The following is a 19,039-nucleotide window of genomic DNA, read 5'->3' as shown; positions in this document are numbered from 1 at the left end:
GATTATTGGGAGACATCTTTTCTAAGTACATTTGGAGAGAAATCATTTAGTGAAATTGATTACGCTTATTCTTTTCATTGGTTAAATGGTCCATTCTTAGATTTTGCTTTAAAAAAGATAAATCTTCTTATTGATGTCGATCCAGATCTAAGCATAAGCTCTCAGATCAATTTTATTGTTTTAGCTTTACCAAAGTTTGTAAGATCGCGTATAAATAAGAAAGAAATAGTAACGATCAAAAATCTAATGTCTAGCTTGCGACAAATTGATCCAATATCAAACAATAATACACATATAAGTAAATATGAATTTGATATAAATAGACAAAAACGAAGCTTCATACCATGTCAGATCTGTGAGAAAGCTGGCTACACGAATAGATTTCATTCAGAAAGTGTATGCAGAAACAAAATAAGACCAGCTTATATAAAATTCTCAGAATCAAAAAACTGAGTACGATCCCGCTTATAAAGCTTAATGTTCTAATCAATAATGAAATTGCCAATGCACTTTATGATTCTGGAGCAAATGTGTCATTAATTAACTACAATTTTTTTAAGAAATTACAATTGATTAACAATTTAAGCGGGATCCAAACTATAAAAACAATGAGTGGTCTCACAGATGTGTATGGTGAAGTAACTGTCTCTTTGAAAATATTAAATATACAAAAACAATTTTCATTTTTAATTATGAAAAGTGATTTGTTTGAAGAAGATTTGATTATCGGGCTCAATTGCATTAAAGAGTTTCGATTATGCCAAAACGAAAATTTAGAAATTACTCAAATTTTGAGTCCCATTCTCGAGAATGACGAATTAAAATGCAATCATAGCTTAATTTCAGAGCTTGAAAACAATGATAATGTTTTGAATGATCTTCTAAAAAAATATGATCTCGTTTTTGCTAAAGAAAAATTTGATATTGGTACGGTTAAAAATTTTGAAGCTACGATTAGATTAACTGAAAATAAATATATATCTAGAAAACCATATAAATGTTCCATTCCGGATAAAATAGAAATCGAATCTCAAATAAAAAAAATATTGAAAGCAGGACTTATTGAAGAGTCATATAGTCCATATGCCTCTCCTGTTACTTTAGTATATAAGAAGGAAGAGGGAAAAAAATCACGGTTGTGTATTGACTATCGTGAGCTTAATAAAATAGTTGTCCCCGAAGGTCAACCATTCCCTCGAATTGATGATCTTGTTGTTCGTGTTGGAAAGTGTGTTTACTTTTCCAAACTAGACATTAATTCAGCCTTTTGGTCTATACCTCTGCGTGCTAAAGATAAATACAAAACGGCTTTTGTTACACACCATGGTCACTGGCAATGGGCATGTTTACCTTTCGGTTTAAAATCAGCTCCTGCTATATTCCAAAGAATTTTATCAAGTATAATAAGAAATAATAACCTAGATTCTTTTGCTATAAACTATATAGATGATATATTAATTTTTTCAAATAGCTATTCTGATCATTTAAAACACATTAAAAGAACATTACAGGTTTTACAAGAACAAGGTTTAAAGTTAAATACAAACAAATGTTGTTTTGTACAAAAAGAAGTAACTTATTTAGGACATCAAATATCAAATAATAGTATTAAACCTATTAATGATAATTTAGTATCTTTAAGGGATTTCCCTGAACCAAAAACTAAAAAAAATATAAGACAGTTTCTGGGCAAAGTGAATTTTTATTTAAAATACATTCCCAGATCTGCAATGACTCTAGAACCTTTACATAACCTCTTGCGAAAAAATGTAAAATTTGTATGGTCAGAAGAATGTAAATACAGCTTTGAAAAAGTAAAAAAATATTTATGTACAACGCCTGTCTTAGCTATATTCGATCCAAATAAACCAATATACATTTATACGGATGCTAGCTTAGAAGGTGTTGGTGCAATTTTGAAACAACCTCAAGAAGACGAATCTGTTAAACCGGTGTTTTATTACTCACGAAAACTTAATGAATCTCAAAAAACTAAAAGAGCCATATATATTGAATGTTTAGCAATAAAAGAAGCTATATTATACTGGCAATATTATTTAATAGGCCAAAAATTCATAGTATTTACTGATCATGAACCATTACGAAATTTAAATATTAAGAACTGCAAAGACATTGAATTAAATCACATCATAAATTTCATCTTACAATTCGATTGCAAAGTTCAATATAATCCGGGTAAAAACAATTCAGAAGCTGATTGTCTTTCGAGAAATCCAGTCCTACCCGAAAAAAATGATAGTTGTAATTCACAAATAAAAATCGTGAATTTCTTAACAGTACAAAATATATTGGAAAATCAAAAGCAATTAACATGTGATAAATATTGTAAAATAAAAAATAAAATTATGTACAAAACTTTAAATAAAAGAGAGATTCGCAAGGTCATATTGGTGTTAAGCAAATGATACTAACAATTGCACCAACCTTTTATTTCAAGAATATACACAAACACATAAAAATCATTTGTAGGACTTGTGAAACATGTATTAAGAATAAAACAAGATTCGGTAATTTTAAAGCTCCGTTGTCACAATTAGGTCCAGCATCCATGCCATTAGAGATAGTATCACTAGATACAATAAGAGGTTTCACGGGAAATAGATCACCAAAAAAGTATTTACATTTGATGGTAGATCAATTAACTCGATACGCTTTTATTTTTACGTCGAAAACACAAACAGCGAGAGATTTTATTAATCTGGTAAAAACAATTGAGAAAAAAGGCAACATTAAGACGATTTTTACTGATCAATATCCTGGAATTAATTCTTTGGAGTTCAAAAACTATTTAAAGAATAAAGATATAAAATTGATTTTCACAGCAGTAGACTGTGCATTTTCTAATGGACAGAATGAGCGAACCAATCAGACTTTAGTAAATAGAATTCGTTGCAAAATATATGAAAATAAAAATAAGCCCTGGTCAGTGATTGCTGAACAGTGTATTTCCGAATATAACAATACCATTCACACTTCAACGGGTTTCTCTCCCAATTATTTATTAACAGGTGAGGATGTCTCAATTATCCCAATGGAGTTAAATAGTAATACGTTAGACAATTTAGATTTTAATAGATCTGTAGCAATACAAAATGCAAACAGATCGCATAATATAAACAAAAAGTATTATGATAAGAATTCTAAAGAAATTGAATATGAAGAAAATGACTTAGTTTATATTCAAAATGGTAACAAACTCAATAGAAACAAATTAGATCCTGTTCGAATGGGTCCTTTCAAGATTAAGAGAAAAATATCTAATTCGATTTACGAGATAGATCTTGGCAGTAAAAAGAAAGACTTGAACATTTTTCATAAAAGCAAGATAATAATAATAATAGAGTTTCTGCATACCATCCTGGCTTAAGCCAAGAGTACCCATCTTCAGAAGATTGGGCTCTATTTAAATCCCTAGCCCTAGATTAAGTAATGAAAGAAACAAAGATTATTAGTTATATAACTTTAAAATAAACGATTGCATAATTGTCATATAAATTGTATTTTTTGTATTTTTACCACGTGATATTATTTTTGATGAAATTAATAAGCTTATTTTTGAATTCGACTATTCTGTTTTCACTCTTTATAACGGTGGGGAGGTTGTTAAAATAATTAATTCCGTCATACATAATGGAGTTTTGTGTTCTGGTTAAACGACAGCGTTCTGGCCTCAGGTTGTTATTATTCCGTAGACTGTACGGTTGAACTTCTGCTACTTCTAAGATTCCATCCGACATATATTCCGGCAGCATTCCATTTCTCATTTTGAAGATAAAAACCATTGCATCATAAGTCAGCTTTTGCTTAACACTCATCCACTTCAAACATTCAAGCATAGCACTAACAGGAGTGTAAATATTCATCTTTAAGATTATTCTCATACCTTTGTTTTGTAATCTTTGGAGTCTTAATTTAACATCAGCATTCGAACCGAACAGAAGAGTAGAGCAATAATCGAAGTGTGGTTTAACCAGAGTATTATACAAAAGAACAGAAGCATCAAATGTTAAATTTTTTCGTATTCTACTCAAAAAATATGTTTTCTTGGAGATTTTTGAACAAATATGACTCGCATGTTCCTTGAAATTAAGCTTATTATCAATAATAACACCCAAGTACTTTATACTCTCAACACAGCTCAACGACACACCATCCATACACACGTCAATATCATTGCTTACCCTAAATTTCATACATTTAGTCTTGCTCACATTCACCTTAAGTTTGTTCATTTTTAACCAAATATCAACCCTTCTCAAGTCCTCATTCAGTCTCTCGCACATTCTTTCACTATCATTTCCACAAATATAAATAAGACTGTCATCCGCAAAAAGCTTAATACTACAATATTTGAGACATTTTTTAAAGTCATTCATATACAAAAGGAAAAGAAATACCCCCAACACTGAACCCTGGGGTACACCCAGATCATTACCGATTGGATTAGATATTTCGTCATTTACTTTAGTTCTTTGACTTCTATTTGTTAAATAAGATTTAAACCATTCTATTTCACGCCCACGCACACCATACAACCATAGTTTTCTTATCAATATATCTCTGTCAATAGTTTCAAACGCTCTTTTTAAGTCCAAAAACACAGCTATCACCGAATTTCCACAGTCAATTTGTCTTTTCCATTTCCACACAACACAATTAATCGCAGTCTCACATGAATGACCTCTTCTAAATCCCGATTGTTCTTCAATCAACAAATTATTATTCTCCAAGTAGTTTTGAAATTGATCGGCAACAATTTTTTCCAATACCTTTTCACACGTTGGCAACATATTCACTGGTCTAAATTCTTCACATTTATTTGTATTACTAATCTTTTCAACTGGAACAACCACCGATTCCTTCCATGTTTCAGGAAATTTACCTGTGCCCAGCGAAGTGTTTATCAATTTCATAAGAACCGGACCGATAATTTCGATTGATTGAGATACCATTTCTCTGTTGAGTCCGAATATATCCTTTTTATTATTTAAATTTTTAATTACCGTGTATAGTGAACTTGCATTACAGAAACTGAACGTAAAACTAGTATTCACATTAATATCTGGCGACACAAAAGAAATATATGGAATTGATGCATTAATTTCTCGAATACTGTTCACAAAGTATGAATTAAATTTATTAGCAATGATGCTGGATCTGGTTGAATTTTCATCCCCGAATTTAACACATTCAATTTTATTCGTTTTTGTATCTTTTAACACCATCTTCTTAAGTACCTTCCACATCTCCACTTGATTACCAGATTTTGCAGTTATCATTGAAGTAATATAATTGCTTTTAACAGTTCTAATTTCACTTTTATAATAATTACGGATGCTTCTATAATTGGACCAATTTTGGGCTGATTTATTAAAAACTGCGATTTTATATGCTTTTATTTTTTCGTTTTTAAGTCTTTGAAGATATGAATTAAACCACTCATTATTATCAGATTTTTTAGTCACTTTTTGTACCGTTAAAGCCTCACAACAGGTTTTTAATTTTTCACAAAAAATATTTGTAAGAGCATTTAAGTCTTCCTCAAAGAATGTGCCTAAGAAGTCATTAGCATTTAGGAAAAAATCAAATTTATGTTTTGTATAACGAATTGTTTTATATTTTTGCTCTCTTACATCAGATTTTCTTTTAATTTTAACTTCTACTCTAATCGTTTCATGATCCGTTATCTTATCATTAGCATTCATATTAATGTTAATTTGTGATTTCAAATCTCTATTTGTTACTATGTAGTCTATTAACGTCTCAGAAACATCAGTTATTCTAGTCGGTTGATTAACAATCTGAGAAAGCCCCTGATCAGTTAAGATCTCCAACATCCTTTCTGCATTGCGCTCTTTTGTTAAAAGATCCACATTAAAGTCTCCAGCTAATAAAATGTTATTTTCGTTTTCCATAAAATGATAGCACCACTCCGAAAAAAATGTTAGAAAATCTGATACCGAGGAGCTAGGAGATCTATAAAACACTACCAATGTCCATTTTTCTTCATTCATCCATAAATACACTTTTACAAACCATATAGAATTTGAAAAATTTGAAGTGTTAATCACTTGATACCGTATTCCTTTTTTTATATAAAGTAAAACACCTCCAGTATGCCTAGAATGTGAATTACATATTACATGCTTGTAGCCAACTACACCAATTTCAGACTCCTCTATTTCTGCCGTTAAACAAGTTTCTGTTAGCATAACAAAATCCGGATGATTACTTTGTATTAAAATTTCCAATTCATCCTTGTTAGCTAGTAAACTTTGTATATTTAAGTAATAAAATATTAAAATTTCAGAAGTTGGCTTTGTTTGCTACAAGTATTTACTTTTTTCCACTTTAAGTTTTCGTTTATACACTTCGCAATCATTGTCAAATGCATTATGGTTTGTGCTTAAGTTAAGTTTAAGTTCACCATTCATTCTTACACAATTAACACAGCTCAAACATTCAGACTTACATTCAGATCCATTATGATTTCCACCACATTTCGCACAAGATCTATTTTCTGCTTTACAATCTTTACTATTGTGGTTAAATCCCAAACATTTAAAGCATCTCTTTACATACACAGATTCTTGCACAAAACATTTGTCCCATCCAACACTAAGCTTACCTATTCAACCTATGATTCCCTATTCTTTTTATCCTGATGAATCCTCTCGGGGAAGGGGGGATGTAAGTTTGTTGCCATCTATCAGACAAACTTAATCACCATTATGATTACTTTGCCTTTTCAATACTTTGCTAAAACACTTACGATATTCATATCTAATACTTATTTACTTACTTTTCAAATATTGATATTTTGTTATTTTAAATTATTTTTCAATTGCTGTTTAATTATTTAATAAGCTGGGTCACAGATCCCAAAGCCGACATAATTGTTGATTTAGGTAATTTAATAATGTTTAATTTTGTTAATTTGTTTTATTTAATTGTTATTAAATATTTAGTTCCTTTACTACATCAACTTGTGTCTCAATCCGAATAATTGGACTTAATTTTATATAATCGTCAAAGTTTCAAGCCAAACGGTTGAAACTTACATGTATATATTATATTCTAATTCCAACGCATATGTAAGTGTACATGACCATTTTGATAATAATTCTAACAGATTTTTTCAAAACTTTCGCCTATTCAAAGAAACTTTCGTTTTAGTTATAGAAACATTAATTTAAACAACGGCCGCCGTTCAACATACATTCCGCCTTTATCTTGTATTAAAAAACGAATAGTTTTTCGATACACTACTCTAACATTATGGTTATTTGTAGAAATTAATCATTAATACTTTTTTTGTTTGTGGAGTTTGCATATTAATCGGTGATTGGTATAAATTAATAAACACTTTAAAAAAATCAAATATTGCATCCGAAAACGAATAAATTCTCCAAAAACGAGACCTATTTAGCTATCGTTTATTTATTGACGATTATTGAGAAAATAAAAAAAAAAAAAACAATTTCAATTTCTGGAATCGAACCTCGGTCACCCGAGTAACAGGCAAATACTAAATCAACTAGACTAACACGACTTCTAAGGATACGAAAACTTTTATTTATATAAACTATTTAGGAAATATTCAATCAGAATTCATTTAAAATAGCTTTAAAGATTCTCAAACTGATTATCATCGATTCGATTATCGTTTTCAAAATTACGGAATGACCCCCCTGTTAAATGTTTATGAAATCGGCTACTAATGCTTTAAACAAATAAAAAAGAATAAATAAAATTTTTAATAAATTGCATTTTTATGTTTTTAGGAAAATTTTGTTAGTAAAATATTTGGCCCACAATTTTGTCAAATGGCCCTCAAAAAAATTCAAAATGGCCCTCTCTGCTTTTTTCTTCGCGGCAACGCTGTCAACCACATTTTTTAGCTTAAACACAAACATATATAAAATCGTCTTTTATTATTTCTTATACTTCTATTTTCATGCATAAGTTGGAGAAATAAAAGCAATTAGAATAAAATCGTTTGTATAAATAAATTAATTTACCCACAATTTGTATTTATTTATGTGCAAGAATTGCTTCAGAGCGAATTTTAATTTTGTTTTTGTTGAAAAAGTGACAGCTTCTCAATACACCTACACACAACTGCGTATGTGTGAAAGAACAATCCATAAATTCCAGGTTTGATTTGGAATACAGAGTGTGTTTCTTTATTTTTTTCGAATATTCTAAAAACTTGGAACACGCCTATTTCGTTTCTTTATTCCTCGGAATATTCCGGATAAACTTTTTGATTGTTTCTTTATCCATTCCGGAATATTTGGAATGCGTTCTTTTTATTCCAAATCAGACCTGGAATTTATGGAATATTCTTTCACAAATCCGTAGTTGTATTTAGGTTGTAGTGAGAAGCTGTCAGTTTTTCAACCAAAACAAAATTAAAATGCTCTGAAGCAATTCTTGCACATAAATCAATAAAAATTGTGGGAAAAAATAATTTACTAATACAAAAATTTTTATTCTCATTGTTTTTATTTCTCCATCTTATTCATGAAAATAGAAAAATGATAAATAATAAAAGATGATTTTATGTGTTTGTGTTTTAGCTAAAAAATGTGGTTGAACAGCTGATTGTCAAAAAGCAAAAGCTGTACTTTTCTGCGTAGAAAAAATATCACAGCACGGGAATCGACCCTCAGCACAGGGTCGGTGAACACAACTTATGTAGATAAAAAAAATATTGTTTTGCACTCGTTTATTGTCATCATCTTTCTGTTTAAATTAAAAATTACAAAAATTTATAAATTTACCGCATTTTCAACAGATTCCAACGCTGCATATCTTAATTTTTGATATGATAAAAGGTCTTGTTCGTTCGGGACAGGTGCTTGTCTTTTGCAATTATTATTTTATTTTATTTATTTTTTTTATTATTTTCTTTCGTTTAAAGATGCTCATTTCTTTTGCTGGTTTTCAATATTTGTCTATCTATACTGTGTCATATTTTATTGGTACTCAGTATTTTACTGAGTAAACATTTTATGTTCTAAACAACAAAAAGCGATTACTTTTATTTATTATTATAAATCCTTAATTTAGGCTTTTGATTATGTCTTTTAGAAAGGAACTAAAACGTTCACGGGTTTTATTGCAGGAATCGTTCAATGGTTTATAAAAGAAAATAAAACCGCGGAGTGCTATTAAATGAGAGGGTGGAAACTGAAGATAGGGGTGCAAAAGCACCCTTTTTAGTTTTTCCAATATATCTCGTAAACGAAGCAAAATTTTGAGATATTCCTCTTAACACTTTTTGTAGAGAATTAAATTTCCTATAACAAAAATGTTTTTTTTTAAAAATTGATAAAAAAAAAATTTCCTTACCAAAACAGTCAAAACAATCATAAAAAAAATCAAAAAATTCGATTTTTTGAGTTTTTTTTTACATTTTTGGCTATGTCTCTTTTTTGGGCTGAGATAGGCATTAACATTGCTCTAATAAAAGAAAGGAGATTAAATTTCTTTCAAAATGCTGTGCTTATTATTGTTTTTCATTGAAAGCTAACCGAAGTTAAATAATAAAAATAATAATTTTTATATAATATTAATTATCTATTAAATAAAACAATTTTTTTTTTATAAATTTTTAATTAATTATCATTTAAATTTTTTCTATAAAATTTTATTAACCCTTAACCACCTACCCTCTATATGGGTCACTGACTGTGTTTATATATTGAGCTCTGTTACAGTAGGAGCCTAAAATTTCGAATTCTTCGTATTCATTCTTATAAACTAACATATCAAAGAATTAAATAAAAATAAAAAATGTAATATAAAAAAAATCTTCAGCAAAATTACAAGGCACCAAAATTCACAATTTTTCCGTTGCGGTCTGTGAGACCGCAGGTAGGTGGTTAAGGGTTAATATAATATTTATTATTAGGGGTAATATAAAATTATGTCTATCTCGGTTAGGCGGGAAGGGCAATTTTCTAAAAAAAATACTTAAAACAAAAAAAAGATTAAAAAACTATGGCAACACTTTCAGTTATAAATGATACTTTTTTGTGAAAGCTTGGATTATACACTTAATTTAAATTATAAAACCAATTTATTTAAACCAACTATTTCGAAATAAACAATTTCAAAATCAAAATTTTAGAAAAAAAAAGTTTAAAAACCACACTGAATACTATTTTAATAAGGACTATGGATTTCAACACGAAGTTTATCGATAAAGTAAATTGCCTCAATTGATTTCTGATCAAACACTGGAAATTATTATGTTCCTATGTCTTCTTGTTTTCGTAGAACGTTGAAATATAGAAAAACTACTTTCTTTACCAGGTTCGCCCATTTATTTTGAAAACAATTGATTGAAATAACCTAACTTCAAAATTTAAATTAAGTGTATAATTCAAGCTTTCGAAAAAAGTACCATTCATAACTGAAAGTGTTGCCGTTGTTTTTTAATAATTTTTTTTTTATTTTAAGTATTTTTTGTAGAAAATTGCCCTTCCCGCCTAACCGGGGGGAGATAGACACCCCCTCCCATAGTAAAAAATTATTGCACTTAACCCCTCAATAAAAAACCGATATTAATTCTTGGTTGCTAAGTTATCGTACTTTCCCCTCAAATGTTTCTTTTTTACTTGAGTAAAACTGAAAATGCGAAAAAAATATAGGTTCAAATGGCCATACTTTGGTTAGCTTTCAATGAAAAAAAAATAATAAGCACAGCATTTTGAAGGAAATTTAATCTCCTTTCTTTTATTAGAGCAATGTTAATGCCTATCTCAGCCCAAAAAAGAGACACAGCCAAAAATGTAAAAAAAACTCAAAAAATCGAATTTTTTGATTTTTTTATGATTGTTTTGGTATGGAAATTTTTTTTATATCAATTTTTAAAAAAACATTTTTGTTATAGGAAATTTAATTCTCTACAAAAAGTGTTAAGAGCAATATCTCAAAATTTTGCTACATACATTTACGAGATATAATGCAAATACTAAAAAGGGGGCTTTTGCACCCCTATCTTCAGTTTCCACCCTCTCATTTAATAGCTCTCCAAGGTTTTATGTTCTTTTATGACCCATTGAATGATTCCTCCAATAAAAACCCGTGAACGTCTTAGTTCCTTATTGCCGTTTTTTTTTTTTTCGATATAATCAATAGCCTAATCGTTGAAGGGTTAAAAATGTACACTTTAAAAAAAAAAAATTTTCTCTGTTAAGCAACAAATAAAAAACTTTTGTTTATCCTTAACAATCATTTGTTGTTTCCCGTGCAAAATTTTACTGAGCTTAATACTGAGTTACTAAAATCACACGGCTATTATTACAATACCCGACACCTCCGTATAAACCGCAAACGTAACTTATACATTATGCCGCTGTTTCAATAATATAAAAAGATAACTACTGTGCAAAACAATACAAATCAAATGGATCCGATCCCAATCTCAATTATTCTTTTTTTTTTTCTTGACATGAAACACAAAAATAATTAAAATAAAATGCGTGGCTAATGGAAGGGTTCCACATAAAAAAAATTGCTCCTTTTACTGTAGTCCAGTTATTACAATAATAATATACTAAGTGGAATTTAACCATAAAAAGGAGTAAACGACGCAGTGAGTAAATTACATTTGGGCGTGGAAATTGAAAATGTTTAAAGTAGTCAGAGCATTGCTATTCTTACATTTAACATTTGAATTCCAAGTAATACAAAACACGTTGTAGAACCCCGAATCAATATGTTTTATTGACAAATATCATTGAATTGGATTTTTTTCACTTTGGCAGACACGACAACTTTGTAAAATTTTGGAAGATACTTGAGATTTCTTTAATAATCCAATATTTTGGTTTTTCTTTTGTCAACCATCGAATTCTAATCTCACCCCACACCAAAACGCGTTACAAGGAATTCGGAATTTCGCTCATCTGTCAGTACCAAAAGAACAAAAGAAAATAGAAAAAAAATATCTCCTAAACTGGGTGAAGATCAAAACAAACCAAATTTTTCAAGGACGCGCGCAATTTTAAAGAACTGTTGTTTGTAAAAAAAACTCATACAAATCGATTTCAAGTGTTTTTTTGGTAATAACGTTCTACTATAACGTAATTTAGTGTCTAAAAATCGAAAAAATTACGGAATTTAAAATATATTTCTGTGCTGTATTTTTTGCTTTTTTGTTTTGTTGGTTTGTTTTTGCTGGTTTGTTTTGATTTTCGCCGAGTTTAAAACGTCAAAATGGTAACTGTAAATAGAAAGAGAAGACAAGGACAAATGTTCGAACTTCCCTATACGTCAAGAAAAAAGAATGGCCTATGGGGGTTTTTCGACATTTGTCTTTGTTGTTTTTCATTTATGGTTACAGGAAAAATACCATAAGAAACAACAACAACATTTTGCATCAGTGTTGCCAACCCGTTCAGTCAAAATTATGCCTCACTTGGAAAAAAATTATGCCTTTTCAAATAAATTATGCCTCAATTTAGATTTTTTAGCTTATGTTTAAGAAATTATACATAAAAAGTGCAAGTACACAAAACGAAATGTTTAATTAACTAATTTATACATTAAGGCAACTTATTTTTCACAAAACGGCAGCTTATTTTCTTTGAAAGGAATCTTTCAAGACATTGCTTTTCATAATTGGAAGCAATTAGCAATCAATTTTTTTCATCAACAAGAAAAAATCGCGGTTTAGACCTTTTCATAGCAAAAAAATTGCTATTTCCAGATTATTTATTAGTAAAATTGATAAGTGTCGACAAAATTCTTCGAAAAATTAAACACTATCATGTGTTAAATGGTAAAAAAAAAATTCTGTAAATAAAATTTCAAACACCTTTATTTAAAAAATATAGAATATATTGATTTTTAGTCATTTTTTATCAAAATATTGGAATGAAAAAAATTATGCCTTTTTGGCAAAAAATAAGCCTCAATGCCTTAAGCCTGGTACGCTGCTCGCGCTAAATTTTAGCTCCCATACAAATTATCGAAAATTTTTAGCCGAGATAAAATGGATCCCATACAAGTTATCGATAACTTGTATGGGAATTTTATCTCAGCTAAAATTTAGCGCGAGCAGCGTACCAGGCTTTAGCTAATAAAATTATGCCTAAAAGGCATAATTATGCCTCAGTTGGCATCGCTGTGCATAGTTGTTGTTTTCAACGTCTTAGAGTTAGTCTGCTTCTACACGAAGACGCAAAGTTCAAGATTCAATGAAGAGTAAGGTCGAAAGAAAGTTCGAAAAAAGGGATGGAAGATTTTTTACCCAGTGAGTCGCCGGTCAAAAATTTTGAGACTCACTTTGACGTTTCTCTTTGATCTCCCTTCAAGCAAACAAGTCCGGCCTCGGTCCGAATCTGCTCCGCCTCAGGCGCTGAGTCCGACTTCGGATCAGAAACTGGTCCGAAGGCGGCTCAAATTAGTATGGAAATTATAATCACCACGAAGTCGATTGCATATGTATTGGTGTGGTGAAAATCTCCATTCCGAGAAAACGGAGCCGAAGGCGGACCTGAGTCGGAGCAGCGAAAACCTACCAGAAAGAGGAATAAAAAAAGGATGACGTTTCGCATTTGCGACCAAAAAAAGAACAAGATCTATATTTTTTTCACTGAAACTGTTTTATTTTATTTTGGCAAACGAAATTTTCACAATAAATACAATATAAAATACAATATATTTTTTTCATTTTATTTCATTTGATGCTGCTGCTGTTGTTGGTGTTTTTTTTTTAGATACCCAATCGCATGTTTCACCTTCTGGATTTTTCTTAGAGATTACATCTACAACACAAGCAGAAACAACACTTTAATCCAAACACTTTGAGCGATATATACAACATACCTTTTTTGTTTTCCATATTGTTTATAATTTAATATAATTTTTTATAGTTAATAATCTAACATTATACAAACAACGACACGAGACACGACGCAACCAAACACTTCAACAAAAAATAACATAATGACGCTTTGGCTCTTGTTGGCCTTGTCTTTCTTTTCCTTTTCTCATTTTTCACCACGTTTCTCGTTCGACTTTTGTGTTCATACACAAAAAGTTGCAAGTGTGTGAGTGCAACCCCGATTTTCGCGGTCTGAGGTCGGAGTTTCTTTGTTGAACTCAGTTTTCTTGCTTGAAGGGCTTGTTCTTTTTTTTGCTGTTTTGCTATATTTGATTTCGTCGTTCGCAGAGTTCGCTTCGTCGGTTGTATATTATTTGCGTGTATTGTATTTTTTTTATTATATTCAAATATTTCCGCCGGAGTTGTTTTTTATATATTTTGGTGCTTATTTTGGAATAAAAAAACAAACGAAAACGAGAACAAGATAAAACAAAAACAATAGCTGTCAAATTTTCGTCTGATAAAAAATACTACCCTTCAAGCAAACAAGTCCGACTTCGGTCCGAATCCGCTCCGCCTCAGGCGGAGCTGAGTCCGACTTCGGATCAGAAACTGGTCCGAAGGCGGCTCAAATTAGTATGGAAATTATAATCACCGCGAAGTCGATTGCATATGTATTGGTGTGGTGAAAATCTCCACTCCGATAAAACGGAGCCGAAGTCGGACCCGAGGCGGAGTAGCGAAAACCTACCAGAAAGATTAACAAAAAAGGGATGACGTTTCGCATTTGCGACCAAAAAAAGAACAAGATTTATTTTTTCTTTCACTGAAATTGTTTTATTTATTTAACTTTCACAAAACCAAAAGTTTACTATTACACGGTGTTACAAAAATGAGGTTTTAAAATATACGCGGGCGGAGACCTATCAGGTTTTGTAGAGCTAGTCGCACTGAATACGAAACGGTATTTGAAAATCCCCTAACACCCCCAAAATCTGGAGTTACGGGCAAAAAACGGTTTTTTGGACCTTCACCCATTGAAAAAATTCTAGCTTCGACAATTTTTTACCCATTTTTTTGACAGTTTCTGATAGAAGATAAATATACCTTTTTAACAATGTATAAAACATGTAACTCGGTTAAACCACTTAGAATTTATCAGATGTCAAAGTTCAAAAATTCAATTTTTTTTGTCATTTGCCCAACTTCGGCATCAATTTAAAGTATATGTTTTCAGAACAATATGCTATTTAAAAAATATATTCTAAAACAATATTTATTTCCCAATTGATCGAGGTATTTTTTATGAAAATCACTTCAAAATTGCCTTAGAAAAAAAAATTTTTCGATTTCAACCCAGATACAGAAATTGGAACTTTAAGGTATAGAACAAAAATGTTGTTTCGGCATGTAGTAGGATAAGTTGGGCACCAGGATTTGATGAAAGATTTTTGTAGAGGAGTTCAATACAAACATTTTTTTTCTTTAGGAGAGGGGTCTATCTCCCCCCGTTTAGGTGGGAGGGGCATTTTTCTAAAAAAAAATTATCAAAATAAAAAAAATTATTAAAAAACAACGGCAACACTTACAGTAATAAATGATACCATTTCCAAAAGGCAAGATTGTGCATTTGATTCTAATTTTTAAATCAATATAATATTCCCAATAGTTTTTGAAATAATCGATTTCAAAGTTAAAAATAGGGGAAACAAATTTTTTTAAAACTCATTTTATACTATTTTTGTCCAGACTGTGAATTTAAGTAATTAAATTACTTAAACAGAAAACTGCCTCAATTGATTCCTTATCGAACCGTGAGAACTATATGTTTCTATGTCGTCTAGTTTTTGAGAAAATTGAAAAATAAAAACAAATAAAAACAAAAAATATTTTGAAAAAAGAAAAATCTGATAAAATAATTTTTCAATTTTTCCAAAAACTAGAAGACATAGAAACATATAGTTTTCACGGTTCGATAAGGAATCAATTGAGGCAGTTTTCTGTTCAAGTAATTTATTTACTAAAATTCACAGTCTGGACAAAAATAGTATAAAATGAGTTTTAAAAATTTTTTTTTCCCCTATTTTTAACTTTGAAATCGATTATTTCAAAAACTATTGGGAATATTATATTGATTTAAAAATTAGAATCAAATGCACAATTTTGCCTTTTGGAAATGGTATCATTTATTACTGTAAGTGTTGCCGTTGTTTTTTAATAATTTTTTTTATTTTGATATTTTTTTTTTAGAAAAATGCCCCTCCCACCTAAACGGGGGGAGATAGACCCCCCTCCCAAAGAAAAAAAATGTTTGTATTGAACTCCTCTACAAAAATCTTTCATCAAATCCTGGTGCCCAACTTATCCTACTACATGCCGAAACAACATTTTTGTTCTATACCTTAAAGTTCCAATTTCTGTATCTGGGTTGAAATCGAAAAATTTTTTTTTCTAAGGCAATTTTGAAGTGATTTTCATAAAAAATACCTCGATCAATTGGGAAATAAATATTGTTTTAGAATATATTTTTTAAATAGCATATTGTTCTGAAAACATATACTTTAAATTGATGCCGAAGTTGGGCAAATGACAAAAAAAATTGAATTTTTGAACTTTGACATCTGATAAATTCTAAGTGGTTTAACCGAGTTACATGTTTTATACATTGTTAAAAAGGTATATTTATCTTCTATCAGAAACTGTCAAAAAAATGGGTAAAAAATTGTCGAAGCTAGAATTTTTTCAATGGGTGAAGGTCCAAAAAACCGTTTTTTGCCCGTAACTCCAGATTTTGGGGGTGTTAGGGGATTTTCAAATACCGTTTCGTATTCAGTGCGACTAGCTCTACAAAACCTGATAGGTCTCCGCCCCCGTATATTTTGAGTGTTACACCGTGTTATTTACTAGAGAAACAGCATACAGGCCAGCGGCAGGAATAATTGATTTTCCAAAATTTTATTTGTTGAATGTTGTTCGTGGTTAGTGGTGGCGTCTTCCTACGAAAAACATAAAAAAGATTAATTATTGATTAGAAATTTGCTAAGCTACATTTCAGCAATGCATACCTGTTTTTTATTCCAATTAATATTAATAATATTGTTATTATTATTTTTGACGAGTCGCGAGCACGACACGCAAGGAACTTCAACAAATAACAAATAAATAACAAAATGGCGCTTTGTCATTTTCTTGCCTTTAGGCTTAACTACATACACCACTTTTTGAAAAAGTACAAAAGTGAAAATATTTTTTTTCTCGCTAGCGCAATTGTTTTGTGAAAAAGAGTATACAAATTGTTTTTTTGACCAAAAAATAAGCTTTCTGCATCATTAGTTTTAATTTTCCAGCCCGAAAAACTACACAAAAATGCATTTGAAAATTTTCACTTTTGTACTTTTTCACTTTTTGAGCCAATGTAGTCTTTTGTCTTTTGTCTTTCTTTCGTCAGTTCTCCTTTTCGCATTTTTCATCACGCTTCTCTTCGACTTTTGTGTTCATACACAAAAAGTTGCAAGTGTGTGAGTGCAACCCCTTTTTTCGCGTTCTGAGGGCGGAGTGTCTTTGTTGAACTCAGTTTTCTTGCTTGAAGGGTACGTGTAGAAGCGCGCGATGCACCGAAGGGAAAATCAAAAGGAAATTCGAAGATAATTTCTGCGCCTAGCGTCTTCGTGTAGAAGCAAACTTAAGGCCTCAACACATAGAATCCGTAGCGTCCGTTGCGTCAATCATTCCACTGAAGTTGAGGGATAGGGAAATTCCAAAACTATCTTTGTCTTTTCCTTTTTTAATTTGACATTTCTGGGCAGGGAAAATGTAAACAAAAAACATATGAGCTATGTTCACTAGAGTGACCGCAAGAAATCGATTTTAGAAATTTGGTAGGGGGAACCCCATATAATGTTCCGCCTTTGCAGATTTTTAGATAGCCAAAATTTTAGCTCGATTGGATAAGTCTAATGTCTAAATGGTGCCGACACTCGCTCAAAGTATCAAAAATCTCTGTTTTTTTCACTGTTTTTCGCAGAAAATTAGCTCTAGCTCCCAAACACTTTTTATATATTAAATTAAAGGTAGTGTTGTTACACATAACTCAGATGCTTAGATCGTTTAGTTTTACTAAAAAAAATATTGTCATCAATTTAAATTTTCAGTACTTACCTCAAAAAGAGCTGAAGTGCAAACTCGATTTAAAATGAAACTTTCTATGTTATAGAAAGGTATCTAATCGAAATGCTTCTCGTATAATATATAATAATTTTATCAAATATAGAAGCACAGAGTAAAATTTAAAGAAAAAAAAACAAAAAGGGCACCCATTGGGGGTTGAACCTGCTATGCTTTTTTTTTATAGAAAATACATATTTGTTGCTTTTTTATGAAGTTTAAGCTTCACGAGTCGTTTCGTTGGTAGTTCAGTAAAATTAATGATATTTTTAATTAAACAATATCATTAATTTTACATATTTATTTTTGAAAACACGAAACAAAACTCACAAATTCAAACATAATCACTATTCGCGCCTTCTATCCCAGCAAACGTAGAAATACGTATCCGTACTGCTAAAATTCATATATCAATTTCATTTGAAAATGAAAAAAATCTTCAAAACAAACAAACAATTCTTTTAATTAACCATTATATTTATTGGAAAACCGAAAAATATTTGTTTGTTGAGAACAAATTACATAAAAAAGATCCCTGATGGGCGCTCGTCTGTGGCCTGGCCAGTTGAGAAGAGTGAAAAAGAAAAAAATACTTTTCACTTTAGGGTTTTTTTTTTATTTTTTTTTTCGATTTTTTTTCTAAATGCACAACCTTTCAAGCAAGAAAACCGAGCTCAGAAAACACACTCCGGCCTCAAAACGCGAAAAACGAGGTTGCACTCACATACTTGCAACTTTTTGTGTATGAACACAAAGTCGAAGGAGAAATCGTGGTGAAAATACCAATATATATGCAATCGGCACCGCGGTGATTATAAATTATAATTTCCATACTAATTTGAGCCGCCGTGGGGCCCGTTTAGTAGTCGAAGTCGAACTCACTTCGGAGCCGATTCGGACCGAGGTCGGACTCGTTTACTTGAAAGGCTGTGCGGCTACAATATTTTTTACACTTTTGCACTTTTGCTTTACCTCAACCCTATTGCAAAAATAAAATTCAATGGTGCAAAA

The 19,039-nt window shown here is 30.6% G+C and overlaps 1 protein-coding gene and 1 long non-coding RNA gene across 7 annotated transcripts in view; both read right to left on the bottom strand.

Moving 5' to 3' along the window:
* LOC129905976 (insulin receptor substrate 1) overlaps window positions 1–11,917 on the bottom strand; it is a 130,582-nt gene extending 118,665 nt beyond the window's left edge. The window contains exons 1-2 of one of the 6 annotated variants that reach the window (XM_055981604.1): window positions 11,900–11,917; window positions 8,808–9,043 (exon numbers count right to left, since the gene is read on the bottom strand). The gene's annotated coding sequence lies outside the window, so the exon portion shown is untranslated. Of the gene's footprint in view, window positions 1–8,807; window positions 9,065–11,263; window positions 11,581–11,697 lie in introns of those variants that run through there. The other 5 variants (XM_055981603.1, XM_055981605.1, XM_055981606.1 and 2 more) reach the window with 5 other exon arrangements.
* A 1,822-nt stretch (window positions 11,918–13,739) lies between these two features.
* Window positions 13,740–14,157, bottom strand: LOC129905991 (uncharacterized). The gene is made up of 2 exons (XR_008770693.1): window positions 13,867–14,157; window positions 13,740–13,805 (listed from the first exon to the last, which is right to left on the bottom strand). It is a non-coding gene; the product is annotated as an uncharacterized LOC129905991 (long non-coding RNA).
* Window positions 14,158–19,039: the final 4,882 nt, after the last annotated feature.

Source organism: Episyrphus balteatus, chromosome 1 (genome assembly GCF_945859705.1).
Source record: "Episyrphus balteatus chromosome 1, idEpiBalt1.1, whole genome shotgun sequence".
Taxonomy (NCBI): Eukaryota; Metazoa; Arthropoda; class Insecta; order Diptera; family Syrphidae; genus Episyrphus; species Episyrphus balteatus.
This window is presented reverse-complemented; position numbering and strand designations above follow the sequence as displayed.